This window comes from Anomaloglossus baeobatrachus, chromosome 1, assembly GCF_048569485.1.
Source record: "Anomaloglossus baeobatrachus isolate aAnoBae1 chromosome 1, aAnoBae1.hap1, whole genome shotgun sequence".
Classification (NCBI taxonomy): Eukaryota; Metazoa; Chordata; class Amphibia; order Anura; family Aromobatidae; genus Anomaloglossus; species Anomaloglossus baeobatrachus.
Window position 1 is genome coordinate 875819187 of NC_134353.1, and position 26524 is coordinate 875845710.

Below are 26524 nucleotides of genomic sequence, written 5' to 3' on the forward strand. Positions count from 1 at the left end.
CATAGGTTGGCACCCCTTGCCCAAGTCCAGGGTAGGTCCGGGTGTTGCCCAAATGGGCCGGGTAAAAAGTTCCTTACCCAGCAGTCCTTTTTCAAGGCCCCCACGTCCAGGGGACCCCTGAGTGACCCGGAGGGTAGTCACCGTTTTTGGTGGTGACAGGGCCTCGGCCGACTTTACCGCAGGTCCATCCTCCAATCAGCCTCTCCAGAGACTGCGGCAGGTGAGAAGGTTGGTCAGGGACTATTTACAAGACCCAATAGTTTATGGGTTGGCCTGCAAGTTCACGGCCATTGTCTTTTTAACTGCAACACGGGAACTGTAGACGGTCCCAACAGGGGACTTAAACTGGAGGTAGCCAGGAACCACTACCTAAACACCTTCTTCAGGGCTGGAGAGTGGTGGAGAGGGGCGGAGGTAGTGCCTTTCTCCTTCGCTCACCCATCGCTTCACATCCAGTGCAAACCACCCCCTCTCTCCGCAATGCCGGGTGTATGTCACCAACCCTCCAGGCTCCAGGTCCCGGTCTGGGTGGCCAACAGGCAGATGAGGGGCCACGTCCCTCCGGGATACAAAGATTTTGACCTCCAGGCCCGGCTCATATATAAAGCCCCACCCCTTTTGGGGATTAAAGTGCCGGACCTGGCCTTGATACGTCGGGCCCCTCACCTGGAAAGTGGCGTTCCTCAGATGGTCCTTCTCGCTGTAGGTCCGGGATAGGACCTCCACCTTCCTTTTCTCCCGGGCGGCAATCTCCTTGCTCAGCTGGCGCCACTGCCGCTCCCAATATGGAGCTTCTGCTGCCTGCTCCGGTTCAACCTGCACGGGGGCCGGGCCCAGCCGGAGTCCCTCCGTGCCGGCTACGACCGGTACCTTTGGCAATGGAGGGCCCCGCTGTGACATGGCCCGCTCTGCTACCCTGCAGGTGCATCCCTGCTGTGCCTCAGCCGAGGCCGGGAGCTTGGTAGCAGTCAGTGTCCTTAGCGGTGCTGGCTTCCGATCGGGTACAGTCGGGCCGTCGTCATCACGGGCGTTTCTTCTCCGGGACCGGACAGGACATCTTTCGGGCTGTGTGCTGGCATGGAGCTGGTACAGGTGCTGGGCCCGCTGTCGGCGGCTTCCGCTGAAGGGTCCTCGCGGGCAGACGGAACGGGTACCGCTGCCGGTGTTGGTGGCAGCGGACCGAGTGTGGTGTCAGCAACAGGTGCTGGCGGCGAGGGAGGCAGCATGGTGGGTAGGGGCAGACCGGACCCCTCAGCCTGGTTGGCCGGTCCCTGGGGGACATAGGGGCATGGGCTGCTTACCCGCTCCTCCGAGGCTGTCTCCACTTCATAGGCCCGAACGGCTGCAGCTAACTCCGCCATCTCGGCCGTCCATCGTTTGAGCAGAAAGCTCGCCTGCGCCTGGATCCGGCGGCACATACCCTCCGTCTGGGCTTCTACCCAGTCTGCTGTTCCGGGCACTGGCTCCTTCACTGCGGGCTTGCCAGACGGGTCGGCCATGCTGCACTGCTGGTATCCAGGAACGAGAAGGGTGGCAGGGTCCTGGAGTCCCTGCCCTTTATCTGCTCAGTCACATGTTGCAGAAACTTCACCCGCCCCCCCCTTGGTCTTTTGCCGACACTCTCTTTTTGCGGCTTGTTAGTTTAGTTTTATGACCTCAAGGTTCACCTTCCGGTCGTGTTCCCAGGGGGCGAGGCTTCGGCTTTCGCCCCCTTTTCTCGGGGAAGAAGATGCTGGGCTGCAGTTTTCGCGCCTAAAAATGGCGGCAAAAATGGTGACTTCTGAAAATTTCTCAACGGATCACCGCTGACTGTCCAAGGCGCACTTCCACCAGGTAAGTGGATGGGTAAGTATCCTGTTCGTGACGCCAAGTTTCGTGGTGTGCCGAATAAATGGGGGGACGTAGATGTACGGGGTAGGCCGTATTAAGTTTGTGACGCCACCCACGGTGTGGGGTGAGTTGGGACACCACCGCTGCTGTTATGGGGCACCCGGGGGAGATGTAGTGGCAGCTGGATGTTAACCCCTCCCCCGGGACCCAGTGTCTCTGTGCAGGGTATAGCAATGGCAAGGGGGTGCTTGATTACTCACAGTCAATAAATCACACAAGTCTCTGGTAAACCAAGGTGCTGGTGGCCGGCGCCGCGGCCGGTTGCATTCGGGTCCCCCACCCGGACTGGTGGTCTCTATCCTTTTCCTCTGCACTGACTTTGTGTAGGTAGACTTCCTAGTCTGGAACTCAGGAGTCCGCTCCCGGCTGGATATGGCCTAAGGAGCCATGCCCGCAGATGCTGGCCCATGGGATCTATGGGCCCTGGCGGTGACCTTTTATCCCTATCGGTGGGCTGTTGTCTTCTATGAGGGACTTTGGGTGGGACAGGACTTCTAGTCCTGGCCTCAATTGGTTAATTAACCAGGCCGCTTGTTTCCGGTCCTGGCTTCAGGGTCTGAGTACCCCCCTTTGTGCTCCGGTTTCCGGGTCGGTTCCCCGTGTCGGTACCGGTGGGCTACAACCCTGTCCCGGCCAATCTCGATTCTGCCGAGCCATCTTCCTGTCTCCTGCTGATGGAGACCACCGTCTGCCTCCTAGCCAAGGTACCAGGGCTCCAACCCTGGTACCGTTCAACTTGAACTTTCTCTGCTGGAGCTACACTTACCTCCAGCCCACACTCCTCTCCAACTGAACTCCAAACTTCACTGCTTATTTTCCCGCCCCGAGCTGTCTAGACCCCTGGGTGGGCGTGTCCAACCGCCTGGTCCCGCCCACTGGTGTGTCTATCTTTCCCTAAGGGGGGGTGACTAGGGTTTCAGGTCAGCTGTGTGTTTCCTAAGTGGGGGATGGTGTTGTGCAAGGGCCTATCTGCGACTACCTGGTTTTGCCAGGGCGTCACACTGCTACTTCCTATCCCCTCTCAGAGCATTTGGTGCATGTTGCATGGGCACACCCCTTGGTTTTTCTCAGCAGCTGTCTGTTCCAAGTTTCAGTGCTCTGATTTTCTTTGGTCCTGCTTGTTGCCCAGCATCACTCCATCTTTCTTCTTCAACAGCCACTAATTGTCAGGGTAGATTTTAAAAGGCTCTGTGCACCTTAAAGTTAGATAGAGTAACATCTTTACTAAAGGGCGCCCGTTCTCATATATGGGCTATGGTCTTAAGCTTATTTGTTATCATTATGAATGTAAAAAGCAATACAGATGTAGCACAGAAACAGACTGTAAATGAAGGCGCCCATGCATATTCATATTCGCACTCACTTATTACAGGGAATCTGTCATATATCTTTTTAAAAAAATTGCACCAGGTGGGAGTGAGATATTGTATACTCTATGGTAGAGGTTTTTCTTACAGGTTGATAATAGTGGCCTATTCTTAGGTTATCAGTGAAGGTATTGGCATGCTCCACAATCAGCTGAGTGGAGAGCACATTTACCAGGTAAAATGTCATTTATTATGTAACAGCTGTGACTGCTATTGTAGCCCAGTCTCATTCACTGAGCTGCAGAGAACAGCAGTAACAGGCACATCCACTACATAATGTGCCTATTAAGCAATAAAGGAGACAGCATTTTCAATGACCTCATCTATTGCAGTGCTGCGAGTCAGCAATTTGATATTGATAGCCCATATTAGGGATAGACCAGTGTTTCCCAAACTTAAGTTCTCATAGCCTCCAATATGATATGTTTTCAGAATTTCCTTAACACTAAACATGGGATGGAATCATTATTAATGTATCACAAGAGCAATCCTGAAATCATGACTAGAGATGGGCAAATCCGCAGATATTCGAGATTGGCGATCTAACCGGATTTTTAAAAAAATGGTTTGGGAATGGAATCAATCCTGAATATGTTTCCTAATGCCAAATGCCGATATCCATATAAGTCTATGGGCACCCAAATATTGTGCTTTCAAATGGCAGTAGAAAGGACTAGGGGGGATTAGATTATAAGTGTTATACCCAGTTTCTCACACGGCTGTAACACTACTTCCAAGGCTGCTCATTACCCTCATACATATTCCCTAATTGCCAGCCCACCAGAGGTTCCGACATCTCTGATTGGTTGCAGTCAGACCGCGCCCCCATCCTGTGCTTGGAATTACACACACTGTCATTGTCTCTTTAGTGGTGAATACACAAACGAAGTGTTCAGAACCAGGACAGCAACCAAACCTGACTGTGGCTCAGTGGAGAGGGAAACAGACCAGAACACAGGAGCCTGATTGATAGCGCCTCAGTCAAATTTGTAGCAGCTGAATCTCTGCTTACCAAGCCTGATTGACAGATGCTTGTTGCTTCTACTACTGTCGAAATCTCACACTGCTTAGAACAAGCTATGTGTGGGTAAAGACTGAACACACATATACTGTACTCATGAGCTTTCTCCTTCTTTAGCTGGACTCATAAAACATAAAATGTTCATTTTAATATCAGGATTACACAACCATCTTAACATGGATTTCCAGAGTACTGTAAGTGCACCAACCTCATCAGGCCTTAAGAGAACTAGGTAATCACTTATGCAACTTAATATGTGAAATCTGATGACAAATTAATTGTAAGAACAGCCATCTCTGCTAAATGGTTGAGGGCATGTAGTTCTCATAAAAAACCCTCAAACCCCAACCTTTTGCCCTGAAAAGGTTAGTCAAAGCGTAGAACCACCACTAAAAAAAAAACAGCTCTCTTACTATCTCTCTGGGGAACTCAATTTATGCAGCTGTTCATTTTTTTAGCTCCTCATCAAGGAATTTTGTAGCCATGCACATGTAAAAAAAATATCAGGGTCACAGATCAAAATCAATCATACAAGCCTAGGGATCCATGAACAAGAAAAATCCCTGCTGAGTCATTTGAGATTAAAACATTCTGTGAAAATTTGACCAGGAACTATAGGGAGCGATTTCAATGGTCTACAGTGTTCCTCAAGCCAATTTCTTCCCACCCTGTTCCACTTGGGAGAGACCTGTCAATAAACTTGAGTGGAGCAAGGAAAAGCTAGCTGGTGACTGCATTGGAATAGTCACATGCCTTTATATATTCCATGGCTGGTTATTCAAGCTATGTTTCCTTTTTGATGTTTCAGAGTAAATCATAGATGTTTATAGATTAAGTTCTGTGTAATAATGAGAAGTGACACAGGGAAAAAGTATTGCTCACATGAAGAAAGAAGGTGCAAAACTCCATGGTAAGTCATGACATTAGCTAAAATCTATCAGAAATTAGAAAGCAATCCTGCCACTTAGTGAAAACTAATATAATCTGGTTCAACTGATTGCCTATTAAAAGGTGTCTCATTACCAAGGAGTGACCCAAGAAACATCTTATGATGGGTAAAACCAGTGAGATGTCTCAAGACCTTGACAACCATATTGCTGCAAAACATACTGATGGCGCTGATTACAGAATAATTTCTAAACTACTAAAGGTACTAATAAGCACTGTAGGGGCCACAATCTGAAAGCAGTAAAAAAATAATTTCGTCATAAACTGGCCATAACCATATGTTTCCCGCAAAGTTTCAGACAGAGGAGTGAAAAGAATTATCAGAAGAGTTGTCTAAGAGCCAGTGACCAGCTGTGGAGAGCTACAGGAAAGCTTGAAATCATCAGGTACAATTGTTTGAAAGAAAAGAAGAAGTAATGCACTCGACCTCCATGGCCTGTATGCATGGTCATCATTTAAGACTCCACTACTAAAAAAAGCATGTTCAATTGCTATCAAAGTTTACTCAACAACACTTAGACAAGCCTGTGATATACTGGAAGAAGACAGTCTGTTCAGATGAGACCAAAATTGAACTCTTTGGATGCCAAAGTACACACCATGTTTGGAGGCCAAATGGCAATGCATATCATCCCAAAAACAACAGTGAAGTTTGGAGGTGGGAAGTATCAAGGTGTGGAGCTGTTTATCAGCATACGGCACTTCCTATAATTTAAGGAAGGATGAATAGACAAATATACCAAGACATTCTTGATTAACAAAAATGAAGTTGCTAGAAAAGCCCAGCCAATCACCTGACCTGAATCTAATAAAAAATATGGAAGGAATTAAAGCTCAGAGTTCAATGAATGAGGTCATAGAACCTTCAGGATTTGAAAAATGTTTGTGTGGAAGAATGGGCCCAAATCACACCTGAGCAATGCATGAGACCAGTTTCTCTATAAAGGCAGTGTGTTGAAGCGGTCATCACCAACAAAGCCTTTTGGTGCAAAGTATTAAATACATTAAAGTAAGCATGTTCAATACTTTTTCCTGAATCATTTCTCATTATTACACATCACTAAATTTATGAACATCTATGGTTTCATTTCTCTGCCTGTTTACATTGGATGGGTTGTTACCAACATCTGAGGAGAAAATCATGTCAATAGCATCTTTTAAAATATATTTACTTAGAAAATTGGGGACATGTTCGATACTTATTTTACCTGCTTTAAAATGTTAAGTTTTTTTCTTCACATTGCTCAACATTTTGGATTAAAAAAAATTAGAAAGATTAAAACTTGCTTTAAATGACAAGTTGTATTCGAGTAGAGACAACCCCAAAACAGAGATTTCTTGTCTGCTGCACATTGTTTTATTTCTAACTAGGCAACGAGACCATTAATTAAATTAATCAGATCCAAAAAGTCAGTCTCCCGGAATAATTAAAATTATATTTCTTAACAAAATTATTCAGAACAATAGGTCACTTGTTTTACACTCTGCTGTGATGTTATTCTGATTCGGAATGTAGCACTACACCAGTGAGATGGAAGATGCCGGTAATGCCAGAAAATGAGAGAAATATTTAGCTAATGCTGCACCCAAAACAAAGATAATTAGGTAATTGAAAACTGTACTTTAAACTGTGATACAGTTGCATAGAGTTATATAGTCTGGGTGGAAAATTTGTCCTTCAAGTATGAATGAGGGAGCCCTAAAAGGACCAATTTTCTTTACTGATCCGTAGTGTTGACCAACTGAATCAACATTCAGAAGAATTTTTTTCAAGACAATAGAGGAGCGGAAAGGCACTACACATGAAATGAGGAGCACACCTGATCAATACAATATATACAAAAACCTTTAATCAGTATCAAAAAATTAATTAAAAACAGTTAAAAAATAACAACAAAAACACACAAGACCAAGAAACCCCATGGCAATACACCATCAAGAAAATACATAATCCGCTCCTCTATTGTCTCTCTTGTTTCACTGCACTGGGGAACAGCCAATATTTATCCTTTAGTATTGTAGTGGTGCACTCTATTTTCAAGATTTTTTTTTCAATGCTTATGTTATTTTCTTTAAATTATATAGCATTTTTTTTAAATGTGAACTCTTTGAAACTAAAATATATATATTTTTTAAGTTTTTTAAATATTTTTCCATTTTCTTATTAGGCTTGAACTTAGCCATAAGATCCTAATCAATCAGTGATACTTACGATGCATAAGACTGTAGTTTGCCCATACAATAAAGAAGTCATTCATGGTTTACTCCCAAAAAGATCCTAGGATATCTCATAAGTTTCTACTAATTTTGTATTGTGACTTTTTTTCAGGAGTTTTACTGCATATTGATACTTACGTAGCCAGATACCCAGGATGCTATAAGCAGAAAATTCTAATTTTTAGAATTCTAAATTCTTCCTTCTAGTTGTTTTGATTCACGGTAAAATGTTTCCTCTACTTGGTCTACTTTACAATCATTTACTGCTTTTTGGCATCCCGTGTAGTTGGCATCTGTCTCCTTTTCTTTGGAAGCAACCATTGACCATCCTTTTACAAAGAAGTGATTTTCTTGCCAAAGACAGTTTTTTCTGCATTGGTTCCCCAATGGCTGGATCAAAAGAATTAGAATCTGCAAGTATGGCTTTGAACCTGTACACTTTTGCGAGCTTGAATCTTAGATAAATAGCTAGTTCTCGTTTAGATGCTGATGCAGCCAGCCACAAGTTCTCATATCTCCAACAACCCATATACTTGCAAACTCTACTGGAGTTAGGGGAGTAAGCCTCTGCAAAGCACCTCATGTGATAGCTTATCTCCCATTAAAATAGAAAGATTGACCATGCTCAATTTCAACATGCCCAACTCTTCTTTCCCCTGAAAAAACAGTGTCACAGCCAGTAGTAGGTAGTCTGGAATCCAGTCAGGAGGACTTGTAGTCAAGGGAAAGTCATGAAAGCCGAGTCAAAACTAGAAAATCCAAAAACAAAGACAGAATCGTCAGGCAAGATGGTAGTCAGAGATCAAGCCAGGGTCAGGTACTAAATCCAACAGAAGAAGCAGCAAAGTTCTAAGTGGCAACCATGGGCTGCTGAAATTTTAAGTAGCAGGGGAATCTGCCCCTGCATCCAGCAGAGAAATAATAAGGTAACCACCAAACTGTGAGAACAAAGCAGAAAGTGCAAAGAACACAGGTCTCAGCAGATCTAAGTTTCATGGCTCCAGTCCGGGGTTCAAACAGATGATCTCTGGTTGTTGATTGGTTTCCATCTTGTTTGGACCACAGCCTGTTTTGTGTTGGTCTAATTATTGAAAGATCTCGTCTTTCTTTCCTATGCTGTTCCTTTCATGTTTCATTCAGGTGTGTGCACTTTCTCATTTTGTTTTCCTAGTCACACTTTGGGAGGGGCTATTTACACTTACTACTCACATGCCTCAGGTCTGGCTATATTTCTATATGGAAAGTTGTCTCCTTGGTTAAGATTTTCTTACTGAGACATTGCTATTGCTATTCCTTGCAGTTTGTGTGAATCCCTTCCAAGTTATCTCCTATTTTTTTTCATTTAGGTTTCTGAGGGTTTCCACGTATTCTGTTATTCTTTTTGTTTTCTTGTATTCCATCGTTCCTGTACGACGTCTTTGCAAGTTTCTAGCCCTGTGCCCCACCCTCTGCCTGTGTGCACTTCATTCATGTTTATTGTTGTTTTTGTGTTACTTTTGGTTTATAGCTTAGGGAGATGTTAAGGACACTCATGGTCAGCCGGCGACAAGTGGGGGGACCATTACGTGATCTTAAGGTGCCAAACTCTTCTGTCAGGCAGGGATAAATAACGGTTAGGCCTGTTTTGAGACCTGTGGATTTCTGGCTTTACATCTCCCCTGTGTCCATCCCCTTGAGAGTATTAGGGTTCAGTCATAACACTAATTCTTAGCTCAACAATGCTTGTGCTGCCTAGTGGCAACCGTGGCCTTAACTCAGTGCCGCCTAGTAAACATGGCTAATGTGGCTGGAGTATAGTCATACATGGATGTTACACATAGAAGACAATCAGTTCTGTTATATAGTTCTTTAATCCTTCTATATAATTAAATTCTATAATTAAATTAATCCTAATCTATATAAGAATGCAAGTTATGCATTATGATCACCACCTATGTGCAATGCTTTTTTATAATGCAATATAATGCTCTATATGAACCAGGCTTTTCCTTCCTTCAGATTTTCGTATTACACTGGCCAGCGTCATCCCAAGGCAACTACGGCTCCCAATCAGGATTTTCAGCCCGACTTATATAATTTGGATACACAATCTAAATACGTTGCCCTGTTTCAGTTTCGGGATCTGATCCAGTGATCTCTTGCGCCATGCTCGATCCCCTGTTTCGCTATGGTCCTTTTCCTCTCAGTACTAATGCTGATGGTTTCTGTTAACAATGTTTTTACTTTATCCTCTTCACGTGTTTGTCATTTTCCTGTTTTGGTTTCACCTATCATAGCCTGGGTGGAGATATGTTTTCCCTTCACTGCACGTCCTTGTTCGCTTATTTCAATGTTGTTCCAGGGATTTCCAGCTCTTTATATTTGGGATTTACCTGAGAAGAAAACATCAGTTGAGTGTCTGCTGATTGTGTGTTTTCCTTCCCAGCCCCTTTCTCTTTTCAGCTTATTTGTACTTGCTTCAGTTTAGCTCTTGTACGATTTCTGTTTGTTTCTGTACCCCTTCCTCTCCCCTCGTAGGCAGTAGTTTGCAGCCTCCCCTTTCATCCCTCAGGAGGCACGAGAAGACCTTTAATGGCCTTGTAGGGAGCCATGTCTGAAGCGGTGCTGTTAGTTGTGCAGCTAAGTTCTGTAGTCTGTACAGTCACCAGTTGGGTGCACCCGCGAATTCCCCTTTTCTGTTTCCCATGTGTGAGTAATTTCGTTTCATAACAAATGGACAGTGATATTGTTGAAGCTTTTTGAACTTTATATTTTATCAAGAACTGTGAGAAAAGACATAAAGTGGCATCTCACACCCATAGATTTTGAGAAGGACATCCATTAAACATCTTTTTTGGTTTACAATACAGTAATATTGGGTAAAGTATTCTACAACCTTTTTTGTCTTTCACGTGTCAAAAAAATCCTTACGTAGACTATCAATCTTAAGGCCACGTCTCACTAAGCAACATCGCTAGCAACATCGCTGCTGAGGCATGACTTTTGTGACGCAACAGCGATGCTGCTAGCGATGTTGCTGTGTGTGACATCCAGCAACAACCTGGCCCCTGCTGTGAGGTCGCTGGTTGTTGCTGAATGTCTTGGACCATTTTTTAGTTGTTGCTCTCCCGCTGTGAAGGACACATTGCTGTGTGTGACAGCGAGAGAGCAACAACTGAATGTGCAGTGAGCAGGGAGCCGGCTTCTGCGGACGCTGGTAACAAATGTAAATATCGGGTAACCAAGAAGCCCTTTCCTTGGTTACCCGATATTTACCTTCGTTACCAGCGTCCGCCGCTCTCACGCTGCCAGTGTCGGCTCCCTGCTCTATGCACACATAGCCAGACTACACATCGGGTAATTAATCCGATGTGTACTCTGGCTAGGAGTGCAGGGAGCCAGCGCTAAGCGGTGTGCGCTGGTAACCAAGGTAAATATCGGGTTGGTTACCCGATATTTACCTTAGTTACCAAGCGCAGCATCGCTTCCACGCGTCGCTGCTGGCTGGGGGCTGGTCACTAGTTGCTGGTGAGATCTGCCTGTGTGACAGCTCACCAGCAACCCGTGTAGCGACGCTCCAGCCATCCCTGCCAGGTCAGGTTGCTGGTGAGATCGCTGGAGCGTCGCTTAGTGTGACGGTACCTTTAGACAATTGTGGTTACAAATACATAAATGCAATTAATTAATTCACGTAACTACAGCACGTAGTAGTAATTCATTAAAATAGGAACGGCTATCAAACTCAGGTTTTTAGAATTTGTCTGTGAAATGTGCTTTCATGTTGGACATCCACGGAACGTCACAGAATGAATCGTGCACTGTATATCAGGTCTCACTGAGCATATTGCACATTCACTTACCTTTAATACTAGTTAAAACAAATGAATACACCTGAAACTATTAAAGGGAACCTGTTAGGTGCAATATGCACCCAGAACAACTTATGGTCATGCACACTATGAAGCTGGGTGTACGTGTCCTGGCTTCAGAGAGGTCTAGTGCACATGATTGTAAGTACCAGGACTTCTGATCATACGTATTGACCCTAAACCCGGCAGTGACACGGACACAGGTACACGCGTCACTGCTGATGGGCAATGGGCATTGAATAGTATGTTAGTACACCCCTGTGGGCATGCAAACATGCTAAAAGGACGGATTAGTTGGGGGAAACAATGACCTTGCGACTAGTCCCTAACTTCATTAGTATATCATAAAGGATCTTTAGAAATACTTTTTCTAAAGATCTCTTTATGTATGCTACAATAGCCTGGGATAGTTAGGCAGGGATTAGCAATATGAACCAAGAACTGCTTGTGGTTCTGGGTATATATTGCACCTGACAGGTTCACTTTAACTATAGTAAAGAGAATTGAAGGCATATAGTGCATTTTACAAGCTTGCTCTTCAGCTGCCTCTTACTGACCCAGGATGGGGTGAGGAAATTACGAATGTAATTTAGGTTCTTCGGAAATATGAAAGCAGCAGCATATGGTGTCAGTAATTAATAAGTCTATAATAAGAGATAGGTTTAATCTCCTTTAGATGCTAATAAAACAACAAATTATTATTATAAATCTTGGTTGTAACATTTCCATTAATATAATATAATTTATATAGTTAAAAGCGTTATTATAGTGAAACAGAAAGATACATTGGACCTTACAACATAATACAGGCCTAGATTGTAAAATGCTACTTCCATCTGCTAATAGTGATACTAGGACATTAAAGTAATACCTAACATTATGGTAATAGAGCTCTGACCTGTGAGAGCACTGCTCGTTCAGAAAGCCAAAAAAGGGATGCTCTCATTGGCATTTGGCCTTCACAGCCACATATCCAGTGCCGGATTACCAATTAGCATAGTAGGCACCAACCTTTGAGCCCCTGCGTCTCCTGTTTGGCCTGTGCAGTGTATGACAAATAATATTCATTTAGCAATGAAAGAAAAAACAATCAGCATGCCGGCCCAACTGATTTTGGAGGCTAGCAGGAGCAACAGAGGTACGATGGGAATATTGCAGCAATTGACAATGAAATGATGAGTTGGCTCTTGTTGGGTATATTTGAGAATTCATGAGTAGTAGAGGAGAAGTATCTTTGCAATTAGGGGAGGATACTGTGTGGTTGGCCAAAATGGGGAGTGCGAATGGATGAGATGTAAGTGGCCATGAGTTCTCCCTGACCCTAGATCACAATAGAACATTCATGAGTACAAACTTCGGGAACACAAAAGACTATATTCAGTGGGGGAAATAAGTATTTTACATATCACCAATTTTCTAAGTAAATATATTTCTAAAGGTGCTTTTAGCATGACATTCTCAGCAGATGTTGGTAACAACCCATCCAATCCACACAGGCAAAGAAATCAATCCATAGGTGCCTATAAATTAAGTTATGTGTAATAATGAGAAATGACAGATAAAAAAAGAATTGAACACATGAAAAAAGAGAGGTGCAAAAAGCCATGGAAAGTCATGACACCTGCTAAAATCTATCAGTAGATGGAAAGCAATCCGGCTACTTAGTGAAAAATAATATCAGCTGGTTCAACTGATGACCTATAAAAGGTGCCTCATTACTAAGAAGCCACACAAGAAACATCTCATAGTATGTATAACTACTGAGCTGTCTGAAGACCTTCACAATCTTATTGTAAAAAAAATACTGATGGCATTATTTACAGAATTTCTAAACTATTGAAGCTTCCAGTGAGCACTGTTGGAACAACAATGCAAAAGTGGAGAGAACATCATTTCACCATAAACAGTACATAACCAGGTGTTCCCAGCAATATTTCAGACTGAGGAGTAAAAAAAATTATCAAAAGAGTTATCCAAGAGCCAATGACTGTCTATGAAGAGCTAAGAGCTACACAAAGATTGTTTCAAAGAAATCAATAAGTTATACACTCAACCCCAATAGCCTGTATGCACGCTCACCACGCAAGGCTCCACTAATAAACATAAAGAATGTTCAAGTGCATTTAAGTGAAGTTTAGATGTGGGATCATCATGGTGTGGAGTTGTTTTTCAGCATATGGCAATGGAAAACCTCATATGATTGAAGGAAGGATGAATGGACATCCTTGAAAAAAATCTGCTGCCATCGATCAGGACTGTGATGATGATGATGATGATGATGATGATGATGATGAAACATGAGTGGACATTTCAGCAAGCAATGATTTCAAACACACAGCCAAGAAAACTGTCATTGATTTCAGAGAAAGAAAATAAAGCTGCTAGGATGGCCGAGCCAATAACCTGACCTGAATCCAATAAAAAATGTATGGAAGGAACTTAATATCAAAGAAGAATCTCACCAAACCTTTAGGATTTTAATAGTTATTGTGTGGAAAAATAGGCCAAAATCACACCTGAGCAATGCATGCAACTAATTTCTCCATACAGGAAATATCTTGAAGCGGTCATCACCAACGAAACCCTGCATATGAAATATTAAATACATTTCAATAAACGTGTTCAATACTTTTTCCCTGTGTCATTTTTCAGTTTTACTAATAAGTTAGTTTATGTACATCTATGGTTTGATTTCTTTGCCGGTGTGGATTTGATGGGTTCATACCAATATCTGATGACAAAAATTAATGTCAATAGCACCTTTAGAAATATATTTACTTAAAAAGTTGGAGACGTGTTCAATACTTATTTCATCTGCTGTATATATGTAATATATACGAGGTATTTGTCAATATTGTGGCCAAAATACGTAAGATCATAATCCACGTCAAAGGTCCTCATTGTATTGCGAGTCGGTATACTAAAATAACAGCAAAGGAACAGAAAAAGGAATTAGAATTCCCACCAAAAATGTCATGATATACTTCTCTTTCACGACTCTGTTAGTACTTTTGAGACTTAATGGGGTGGATATTGATCTACAATTTGAAATCGGGGGGGTCTGACACACGACCAGGTACTGCAGATCCACCCCTTATTCAAATTAATATTGCTAAAGGGTATATCTAGGACTTAACCAAAAATAATTTGCTACCTACCTGCCTGTTGTGCCCGTGACCGTTCTTCGCCAGCACAGAGGTGTCACAGACTGCTCCTGCCAGTGATTCAACTGTGTCCGCTGACCTCGCAACATCAGATCAGTGGCTTCTCTCATCCACTTTGCTCTGTAGACAGGCGTCACTGCCATTGTCATGCTGATTGAAAGACAGCTCCCCCAGTTAGGCATGGGAAGCCGGCTGCTAATAAGCATGACATTAGCTGTCCCACCTCATCAATGGAGCAGAGTGGAAAAGAAGCCTCCACTCTGTTGATGAAGTCATTGTGTTGCTGACAAGTGTGGTTTGTGATCACTTTGTGCCGGCGGTGAACGGCACCAAGCACAACAGGCAGGTAGGTAGCAACTGTCTGCCTGTAAGTGCTAGAGCGCTTTTTTATACTCTTTAAATATAATTAATTTGGATTCATATTAAATTGCCATGGCTACTTTAGAAAAGATGGAGTTGCTGTGTTCCAGCAGCATCTGAGTGCTTATGTCTGTTGCCAGCACCAGAGCCAGTTGTTTGGAGATGATGATGGCTGTCGCACCGCCACTGATCAGATATTGAAAGTTTTATGCTGCAAAGTAACAACAGTAGCAGATCAGAGTCACAGGAGATCCAGGAGATCCTACTTCTTGCTTCAACAATGTTTGAACGGAATAGGGGTTCTCTGTGCCAGACCCACCGGACTCGTCCTGATCTCCAGAACCTCATCTTATTCCTTGTGAAAGAAGCTACTACTACCACTATAATCATCATGAGGTCACAGATCTGCCAGAACCACCACCAGGACAGCGAAGCTGGAGTCAACCGTATCACCAACCTGGTGCTTCAGTCCTCCTACACTTACCAGTCATAAGGCTTCTTTTTTGACCGAGATGATGTCGCATTGGCTAAGTTCTCCAAGTTCTTCCATGAACAGTCAGGAAAAGCGAGAGCAGGCTGAGAAGTTTCCAATGTAATAATGCTTGCAAAATAGAAGTTTCAAATTTTTTATCCCCAATTAACAAAACGCAAAGTTACTTTACCAATAGGCCATTAAAATTTAAATCCTTGACCAGCCCTTAAATAATAATAATAATAATTTGTACATTTATCAATAGAGTCATGGGATGTATCAGTATAATAATATATGGTATTTAGCATGAGTTGGCTAGGAACAGCCACAACTGCAATCAAAGTGGCACTGTGTGATTCTTAATTTTTGGGAATTTGCAATCAGCAATGCATTGCCAGACACAGCTCTGCAGATCCAAATGGACACAATTGCGCCTTCATGCGCCACTGCTCGGTGCACAGTGGTAACCTGCCCCGTGCCTCTATACTGCCATCAGGGATGTAAAACCAGTTGAATCCAAATGGCACCTTTACGTTCAAATACAAATCTTTTAACAGGACCATCCACTATATTTAAAGCAAATCAGCTATTTGGCTTTTTTTTCAGGGCTGGAATCGTGCTTTAAATCTGAGTCCCTTTACCCCTGTCCTAGGGTTCACTCACACTTTCGAATAAAAAAATTAGTCCCATTCTCATCCAGAAAAGTGGGACGAGTGAAACCCGTTTGGCATTCCATATGTCATGAGAGTGCAATTTTTTCTCTCCCCTAGCATCCATACCACATCCATATAACATGCTTTTTTTCTCAGCAGATATTATTCTACAATCATTTACAGGACCATTTACAGTGTTCTGTGCTTCAGAATGGTAAAAATTGGATGGTCAATGTGACATCCATTTTTTCCTTGCATTGGCGAGTCTCAAATGTTTTATGCCACCATATGCAGCATGCTGTGATTTTTTTTTTCCTGAAGCCAAATACAGCTGAGGAAACAAAATTGCAGATCAGCGCTGACTCATTGAATAACAATGGCATGAATGCAATCCGATTTTTATTATAATACACAAGTGTGAGAGAACCCTTACACTAAAGGGGGCTTTACACGCTGCGATATCGTTAATGTTTGATCGTCGGGGTCACATTGTTAGTGACGCACATCCGGCGTCAATAACGATATTGCAGCGTGTAACACTGACCAGCGACCCTAGGCGACCTCAAAAATGGTGAAAATCGTTCACCATGGAGAGGTTGTCCCAAACTCAAAAATCGGTAAGGGTTGTTTAGCGTTGTGATTCATCGCCCATGCGGCAGCACACATCGCTGTGTGTGACACCACATGAGCGAGGAACGTCTCCTTACCTGCCGCCGGCCCCAATGCGGAAAAAAGAGGTGGGCGGGATGTTTACATCACGCTCAGCTCCGCCCCTCCGCTTTGATTGGCCGGCCGCTGTGTGACGTTGCGGTGACGTCGCTGTGATGCCGAACGTCCCTCTCCCCTTGAAGGAGGGATTGTTCGGCAGTCACAGCGACGATGCCGACCAGGTAAGTACGTGTGACGCTGCCGTAGCGATAATGTTCACTACGGCAGCGATCACAAACAATCGCATGCGCGACGGGGGCGGCTACTTACACGCTCGCTATCGCTACAAATTGCTAGCGATATCGCTACAGTGTAAAGCCCCCTTAACCGTCCGGCGATTCCACCTTTGCCGGCGTTGCTCCAGTTCCGTGGCACCATCTTGTGCACGTAACTTTTGACTGGCTGGAAGTCAAAAGTTAAGTCACAAGATCTCAATGCAAGTCTATGAGAATTAAGCGGGCTTTACACGCTACGATATCGTTAATGAATTATCGTCGGGGTCACAGTGTTTGTGACGCACATCCAGCGTCATTAACGATATCGCAGTGTGTGACACTTTTGAGCAACCTTAAACAATCGCAAAAGCGGTCAAATCATTTGCCGCGGAGAGGTCGTCCTGAAATAAAAAATCGTTTTCTGTTTATTAGCGATGTTGTTCCTCGTTCCTGCGGTGTGACACCGCAGGAGCGACGAACATCTCCTTACCTGCATCCACCAGCAATACGGAAGGAAGGAGGTGTTACGTCCCGCTCATCTCCACCCCTCTGCTTCTATTGGACGGCTGTCGTGTGACGTCACTGTGACGCCGCACGAACCGCCCCCTTAGAAAGGAGACGGTTCGCCGGCCAGAGCGACGTCGCAGAGCAGGTAAGTGCGTGTGACGGGTGTTAGCAAGGTTGTGTGGCACGGGCAGCGATTTCTGCCGACGGTGGCGGGTACGATTGCTTGCAATCTCGCTAGCAAGATCGCAGCATGTAAAGCCCGCTTTAGATTGAGCCTAGAACTAGGCTCTCATAGACTTGTATTGAAAAGTGACATGAAACACTTGAACTGCCCTTCAGGTCATAAATTGCCAGAAACCATTGGTGGCCATAACAGAAGAAGACGGCAGGAGGTGAGTATAATACAGAGGACTTAGATTTAAAACACCACTCTAGTGATAAAATAAAAACAAAAAGTGGAGCTTTAAGACAGTGCAGAGCTATGTAGAGCCATTAAGTCTGTAGATTTTGAAATAGGGGAGTATAGTAAATGGAAAAAAACTATACTTTATTTTTCATTGATCATCCTTTCCATATTTACTAGGTGTCAGATGAGGCTCTTCATTCCAAGTTGGAAGAAGATGATGGTATTCCTGAGGAAATGGAGCCATATTTAGTTCGCCGTCTTTCCTGTAGAAATATACAGCTACCTCCTTTGGCATTCAGACTGGCAGAGCAAGCAGAATGGGATAAAAAGCCGGATTGTGAGAGTCCGCAGCGGCCAACGTCTCTCGCTCTGAGGATCCCTCCACTGATTGCAATCACCGCGGCTGACTCCACAAGGTAGGACATGATTAACTTCTGAATTCGTGGTTAGCTACAAGTCCTGAATTAGTTTTCCAAATGCTAACTGAAACAAAAACTTTTTGGGAAAATGTAATGAATGAAAATGCTTTGTTTGATATATGGAAAAAGAATAAATTGGTCTACCCATTTCGACGAAATCTAAAATGATGAATTGTGTCATAAATCCACTGATAAAAATTCATCCATATTAAAATAATGGTTATTTTTTTTTACTTTTACTATATGACTATATATTTTTAACACATCCTAGAACAGCGATGGCTAATCTATGACACGCCAAGCCATTTTTGCCAACACGCGTGGCATGGGCAAGCGACTGCACCCTGATCTATAAGACAAGCCGCAGCCACCGGTGATTTAATTAGAACTATTGGAATTAGAATTCGGCTAAACTGTTCTGAAATGACCGGCCCGGGGGTGGGGCACACATACAGCTCTAGTCAAATCACTGGCTTGTCTTATAGATCGGGATGCGGTTGCCAGTGATTTGTGGTCTGTACCTTTAATCTCTTAGTCTTGAGTGAGGGGTGCTTACGTACCATGTAGTACATAACACATTTCTCTCTAACCTTCCGGAGCTGAGCATGAAGACAGGAACCATTGCAGGCAGGCACCGGGCGATATTACCGTGTGGCTGCTGCAGTAAATCCACACATCAGCACATTTACAGAGCGCTACTTTTGCCTGTCAAAATCTGGTTCAGCAGCGCTCAGGGTATGTTATAAAAATTTTGGTGGAGGGGGACTGGGTAGGATGAGGAGTCAATGACTCCTGGGGGAAGGGGAGAGGAGATAATGACTGCTGGAGGAAGGGGGTTAGGAGATAATGACTGCTGGGGGGAGGGGGAGACGAGATAATCATTATCATCTCTTCCCCTCCCCCCTAGCATTCATTATCTCCTCTCGTCATCACCCCCAGCAAAATATGTAATACAAACAGATGACTACAAAGTAAAAAAAAATCATAAAGAGACCAATAAAAACATCAGGAGTATTGAAGGAGTATGAAGGAGTATTTTCGGTGCCTTGGGTTTCTTGGTAAGGATTAATGTTGTCCTCACTCAATACATCAGGGAGAGATCTGCAACAGGGCAATGACCCCAAACATACAGCCAATGCCATTAAAGCACCACACCAGCTTTTTTTTTTTATTGCACCACTGGAGTGCCACTTTAAATCTAAGTCCACTGACCTCTTGTCACATATTCACCTTCCGACGGCTTCATCTTCTATTGCCGCCACTCCGGTCGGTCTCCGGTTATTTGTGCTTTCATGGAGCATGCTAGAGGTCAGAAATACAATTGTATGGGAGCCTCGTTCTGGCTCTCATAGAGATGCATTGAGACATTGTGATGTAACTTCTGATTTTCGTCCAATCAGAAGTTACTGAGACAAGATGACGCAGCAGGACCAGAGCAACACTAAAAAAGGTGAAGAAACCAGATGGTTAGTATATGGCAAGGGGTAGGGGACATTTACAGTACTATTCCAGTGCTGAAAAACAAAACAAAATGGTGGAGTGGTGCTTTTGCATAAAGAAGAACAAGGAGTCCTGCAGATGATGCTCACTGCTCCCACAGAGATTTCAAAACCAATAGTTCGCGGATTACAGGAAGAGACAGAAGGAATTGTGTAAGCCGATATCCACAGAACCTTTGTGGTTAGTTCTCCAGGATGTTTGAAACATCCTCCCTTCTGAGGTCCTTCAAAAATTTTGTGCTTGTGTACTTAGAAAAATGTATGCTGTTTTGAAGGCAATGAGCAGTCACACCAAATACTGATTTGATTTAGAGTTCACCTTTGTTCATTCACAATGTACTTTGAAAATTGATAATAACTAGTGATGGGCGAGCACTAAAATGTTCGGGCGCTTGGTCCTTGAGTCGAACAAGAGAGACTTTCTGCAAGGGCTCAACTCAAGTAATGAGTATAATGGAAGTCAATGATTGGGCAGTTTGGCTCTTTGCCCACATACAGCCACTCATATACTGTCACTTCCCCCACCGGAGTCCGCTCCTGTGACCTCTGTTTTGGGTGGGTGCAAGCTATGCCCATCTACTAAGCTGAGTTTCTCTGGGACCTGTAGTACCACTGGCTGACAGTGGTGGTGTGTGTCTTTCAGCTGAACTTACCACCTTTCAGCTACAGCCAATGGGAAGACGCCACACCCTTCTCATCCCCCCTCCTATCTGGTAGTCGCTGCCAGATATAGTTTTGTCATGCAGCTTGTCCCTGGTTCTCTCCCTGCTCTATATATTGATTCATGTGTTTTGACCCCTGCCTGCTCTCTGACTACTCTCCTGCCTGCCATTTTTGTACCTCGCTACCATCTCCGGTTTTGACCTTAGCCTGATTCCTGACTACGCTCTTGTTTGCAGATTTTGTCACTTTTTTGTATCTTCTGTTTTAACCCTGCATGACTACTTTTCTTGGGATTGCAGCCTTACACAGGTAGCGATCTCCAGGGCCCTGTAGTAATTCCAAATCCCTGTTTATGGGTTAAAGGGTTTCGAGGTTCTCGGGATCCTGCTTAATGAGTGGCTAGCCTCTAGCATGTTTGTGACAGCCATCCTCAGGCAATGATTCCAGGCAGACGTTACATAAATAGAGCATTTCTGCCAGGGTTGTTGTTTTTTTGAGGGGGACACACTACATCCAAAAAAAGTTTCAACCCCTGGTAAGAGCCATTCAGTGACTGTGATTTGCTCTACCTGGGGTGCCTATGCGTTGTGGTCGTTGTTTCATGTATAAAACATCCACGCACCCATGATACTTGCTGAGCACCGCGAGTACCCGAGCACCACGATGCTCAATCAAGTAGAAAGCAGTGATGAGCATGCACACCCAACATTAATAATAAACTTATAACTTTTCTATTTTTTTTTAAATTCTTTATTTAACCATAAACATGGAATCATTCCAATCAGAATCAATTACAATACATTTCACAACCATTGCTTGACAATGTATAACCGGCTAACTGTGACACATGAAAATTTTCAACATTTTGACCCCTCCATGTTTACCAAAGATTTTATAGTATGGGAATATCAGGATGAATTAAGAAAGAGGGAAAGAGAAGAAGAAGAAGAGAGAGAAAAAAAAAATAAAAGTAGTAAGACAAAAAAGGTTTAGCGAGATATGAGCGGGGGAGGGGGGAGGGTACATAATGGGATAGGGGGAGGGAAGGGAAAAACACCGGGACACGAACAAACACATAGCAGGGATCCACCCTCTCAGAGCACCTCCTTCCCACGACATCCATGGGGCCCCCTCAATCTGGGGGAATCCATGTGCCGTAGTCAGTAGAATATTTAAACTCGATCCATGGGAACCAAGTCTTGTGAAATGCCTCGTGTCTGTCGTGGATAGACGCTGTCAAGTCCTCCATGTATAACAGTTTGTTCACCGTATCCGCCCACAACGATAATGTCGGCGGGGAGGGGGATCTCCACCTCAGAGGAATACACGTCCTAGCAGCCATCACCAGGAAGCTTAACAGAGACCCTTTGTACGCACGGACAGAGGATTCTGATAGTTGGAGCAAGAAAAGTTCTGGGCCCAGAGTCTGTGTATGTCCAGTCACGTGCTCGATCACTCTCCGTACCCCCCCCCAAAACTGCTGTAGCCCAGGGCATTCCCAGAAAATGTGTAGGAAGTCTCCCTCCCCTGTACCACATCTCCAACACCCCGGGTCCACTGTTGGGAACATCCTGTGTAATTTTGTTGGGACCCTATACCACCGAGAAATGCATTTATAGTTGGCTTCCTGGAGTTTTGAACTAATGGATGCTTTATGAGCAAGGGACAACACCTTGTTTCTCTGAGCAGCAGAAAGCGTGAGGTCCAGGTCCGCCTCCCACTGCAGGAGGAACCTAGGAGGAGGCAGATCCGAGGAGTTGTCTAGCATGGTATGTGAGATGGCCAGTGAGTGTCTAAGGGTCCCCCCCTCCATGCACAGCTTCTCGAATTCCGTGAGGGGTCTGTCAAACTGCCCATAGTCTGGAAGGGAGCACAGAAAATGCCGGAGCTGCATGGAACGCCACGGGCCCAAGGGTCCGGGAACCCGGAAGTTCTGGAGTTCCTCCGACGTTGGCCAATGCCCTCCGACCCAAATTTGGTGAGCACGAAATCTATTTCGGGAGATCCATAGGCAAAACACCGGGTCAGAGAGACCCGGGGGGAAATCTGGAGCGCCAACGATCGGTGAGAGGGGGGAGGGTAGAGGGATTAGGGATCTCCGGACCACCTCCTGAGAATAGCAAGCTAGCGTGGCGCCAATCGTGTGATGGGTCTTAAGTTCTGTACTAGTTGAGGAAATAACCCATGGGAGCGCCGCTAGTGGAATGTCCGTGAAGCTCTGCTCCACCGACACCCAGGGTTTGGACTTGGAGTGCCTACACCAGTCCACCACTCTGGCTAAGTGAGTGGCTACATAGTATGCCTTGAGATCCGGGAGGCCCAGCCCCCCCCGGGTTCTAGGTTTACACAACAGCGACCGCGCCAACCTCACCGGCTTGTTTGCCCACAGAAACCTAGTTTGCATGGAGGAGACTTCTCTAAAGAAGGGTCCGGAGATCCCAATGGGCAGGGTCTGAAGGAGGTACAGCAGTCTCGGGAAGATATTCATCTTAAGAATCGCTGACCGTCCAAACCACGTAAACGTGCCTTTTGACCAGGTTGTACAATCCTCTTTTATTTTTTGGAGAAGGGGAGTAAAGTTCAACTTGAATAAGGAGCTCACATCTGCTGACAATTTGAGTCCCAGGTATCTCAGGTATTGCGGGGCCCATTGAAAGTCAAAGGCTCCCCGCAACTGCGAGACTACTCCCACGGGGAGGTTGACGCTCAGTGCCTCCGATTTAGACAAGTTGATCTTAAAATTCGAAAGTGAGGAGTAGCGTTTAAATTCCTGCATTAACGCTGGAAGCGATGTGGTTGGGTCTGTGATGAAAAATAATAGGTCGTCCGCAAAGGCCGCTATCTTATGGGTCTCACTACCTATCTTGGGTCCTTTGGTGCTCGAGTTTTTCCGAATATGTCGCAACAGGGGTTCTAGTGTAAGTATGAAAATCAATGGGGAAAGAGGGCAGCCCTGCCGTGTGCCATTGGCTATAGGGAATCTCTCTGACAACACCCCATTAACCCTTATGCAGGCCGTTGGTGAATTGTAGAGAGCTCCTATCCATCTAAGCATGTTGCCCCCCAATCCCAAAGAGGCAAGGACCCCATTCAAGAACATCCAACCGACTCGGTCGAACGCCTTGTCTGCGTCCGTGGCCAACAACATAAGCGATCCTCCATCCGACCTAGCCCTATGGATCAGGTTGATGGTGGTGTTATCCCTAGCCTCCCTGCCCAACATGAAACCCGCCTGATCAGCATGGACTAAACCCCCTAACATAGGGGACAGCCGATCAGCGAGAATCTTAGCAAACAACTTTAAGTCCACATTGAGCAGGGAGATTGGACGATAATTAGCACAGCAGGTGGGATCCCTCCCCTCCTTGGGAATGACCACGATGTTAGCCGCCAGGGAGTCCCTGGGAAGAGGAGAGGATGGGCATGCTGAGATATTATTAAATGCTGCCAGAAAGTGAGGGGACAGTATAGGACCCAACCTCTTGTAATAGGACAGCGGGAGTCCATCCGGACCCGGTGCCTTGCCCGTGGGGGATTTCTTTAGGACCGAAGCTAGTTTTGTTTCGGTTATTGGAGCCTCCAATATTAACTTTTCTATTTTATAGTATTCTTACTTTGTAGCTCCTGCTTAAAATGTTTGCAGAAAACTAAATCTTTTCAACTACACTGAATCTGACATGCTATATAGTATACATGTTATCTTGAGATCAAACACGATATTTTAGTCCATGGCTAAAGTAAGGTATGTAGCCAGCAACTAGAGGCATATGCCATCTTTAAGACATGCCCAGCTCATTAAGATGCTTGGGCCTCCTAATGCATCAGGTTCCTCTGACTCCACTATGTCTTTGTCATCCAAGAGTATTCACAATGACTTTTTATGGATTTTTGGTCTGATGCTTATTTAATAAAGCCAAATCATATTTTTATTGCTGGTTTTACCACTACCCAATTATTAAGTGGGGATAATAACATTAAAATAAAGGATCCCCCATAAGATACTGTGTTTTAACTAATAATAATAATAATAATTTTATTTCTATATCGCTAATATATTCTGCAGCACTTTACAATTCAGAGGTTAATATACAAACAAATAACAGATATAGAAGATACAATAATTAAAACAAAAATATAGACAACCCTGCTCGTAATAGCTTACAATCTACAATGGAGTGAGGTGGGGGTGACACAAGGTTCAAGTGCTTATTTACAACGACGGTCCAGCCCTCTTGAAGAAATGGGTGATAGATAAAGGCTGCATGAACCAGTCGACAGCCAATCTTTGTGATGCTTTTGGGTGCAATCGAGTTTGAGGGAGAATTTTGTTCTGAGGAATAGTGGAGGGGATCTATATGAATTGACTTTGATTAGGGAGGGTGATAGGCCACCCTAAAAAGATGTGTTTTTAGAGAGTGTCTGAAGTTGTGTAAGTTGTGGATCATCCTAGTTTTTTTGGGGTAGAGCATTCCAGAAGGTTGGTGCAGCTCGGGAGAAGTCTTGGAGCCGGGAGTTGGAGGTTAGGATTAGAGTTAATCGAAAGTCGTTTGCAGAGCGTAGAGAACGGGTAGGGTGATAGACAGAGATGAGGGTGGAGATGTAGGGGGGTGCCATGTAGTAAAGAGCTTTTTGGGTAAGAACAAGCAATTTAAATTGGACCCTATGATGAATGGGCATCCAGTGCAACGATCGGCACAGAGCGGAAACTTATCCCCAGTAGTTTTAAATGACCTTATAAAGACAAAGTAAGGGCTTCTGCAATAAGAATGGTTCTACTGTAGAATTCCGCCTTTACTTTATCTGTATTCAGGTTGTTTTACTTGTGTTATGAAACACATAATATTCTACATGTATAGCCATTATGGCGTCAATAATACATTTGCAAGTTGACCCTGACATTGACATAACTGAGAGGACATTAACGTTCTTATTCACTGTAAGTGTAGAAAGTGTTTTCCACACTGGGCTATTCTATAGTTATATAATGTACTGTACTGAAAGAAAATCTGTAGTGCTTAAAATAAGCACTAAACCAATGCCAAGTACAGCGTGAAAATAAACTCATTGGAATAACTATTAAATTAGCAGGCATTATAGCTGTTAGGGTTAAAGGGATATTCCCATCTCCAAGATCCTATCCCAATATATAGTAGGTGTATCAATAAGAATAATATTAATATAAGCAAATACCTCCAGTTAGATATGTAGTGTAGTTCTCCTGATATAGCCGTGTCTCTTACCTCATGTGCAGGGCATTGCAGCCAAGGTATCCATGGTTGCGTCCACTCATATAGTGACAGTTGCTTGTGACCATGAACACCTAAGCTGCAATGCCCTGCACATGAGGTAAGAGACATGGCTATATCAGAACTATACTACATTCCTAATTGGAGGTACTTTAATATAATATTATTATTACACCTACTACATTACGTCTACATTGTGATCTCATTATTTGTGCTGTGATACCACATTGTGCATTACCCACTTAGGGGTACTTTGCACGTTGCGACATCGCTACTGCGATATCGTCGGGGTCAAATCGAAAGTGACGTACATCCGGCGCCGGTAACGACATCGCAATGTGTAAAGCCTAGGAGAGAAGATGAACGAGCAAGAAACAGTCAAAAATCGGTGATCTGTGTCAAGTCGGTCATTTTCATAATGTCGGTGCGTCCGCATGTACGATGTTGTTTGTCGTTCCTGCAGCTCCACACAGAGTTGTGTGTGAAGCCACAGGAGCGACAAACATCTCCTTACCTGCCTCCACCGTCCACCGGCAATGCGGAAGGGAGAAGGTGGGCAGGATGTTTACATCCCACTGATCTCCGCCCCTCCACTTCTATTGGCCGGCCGATTAGTGACGTCGCGGTGACGCCGAACGCACCGCCTCCTTGAAGCAGGGATTCTTCGGCAGTCACAGCGACGTCGCCGACCAGGTGAGTGCGTGTGAAGCTGCCGTAGCGATAATGTTCGCTATGGCAGCTATCACAAGATATCGCATGTGTGACGGGGGAGGGTACTATCGCGCTCGGCATCGCTATCATCGGCTAGTGATGTCGCAGAGTGCAAAGAACCCCTTAATGTTAGGTCACTGCATAATTTCTGTGCTGTATCTCTACTGAGACTATTATATTACACTAGAAAGTGGCCCGATTCTACGCATC

At 44.3% G+C, this 26524-nt stretch overlaps 1 long non-coding RNA gene across 2 annotated transcripts in view; it reads left to right on the forward strand.

The window, feature by feature from the left end:
• The window catches only part of LOC142301603 (uncharacterized), a 438325-nt gene extending 420173 nt beyond the window's left edge, over nt 1-18152 (forward strand). For both annotated transcript variants that reach the window (XR_012752844.1, XR_012752843.1), the window contains exon 3: nt 17954-18152. This is a non-coding gene — a long non-coding RNA (uncharacterized LOC142301603). The remainder of the gene's footprint in view (nt 1-17953) is intronic.
• Nucleotides 18153-26524: the final 8372 nt, after the last annotated feature.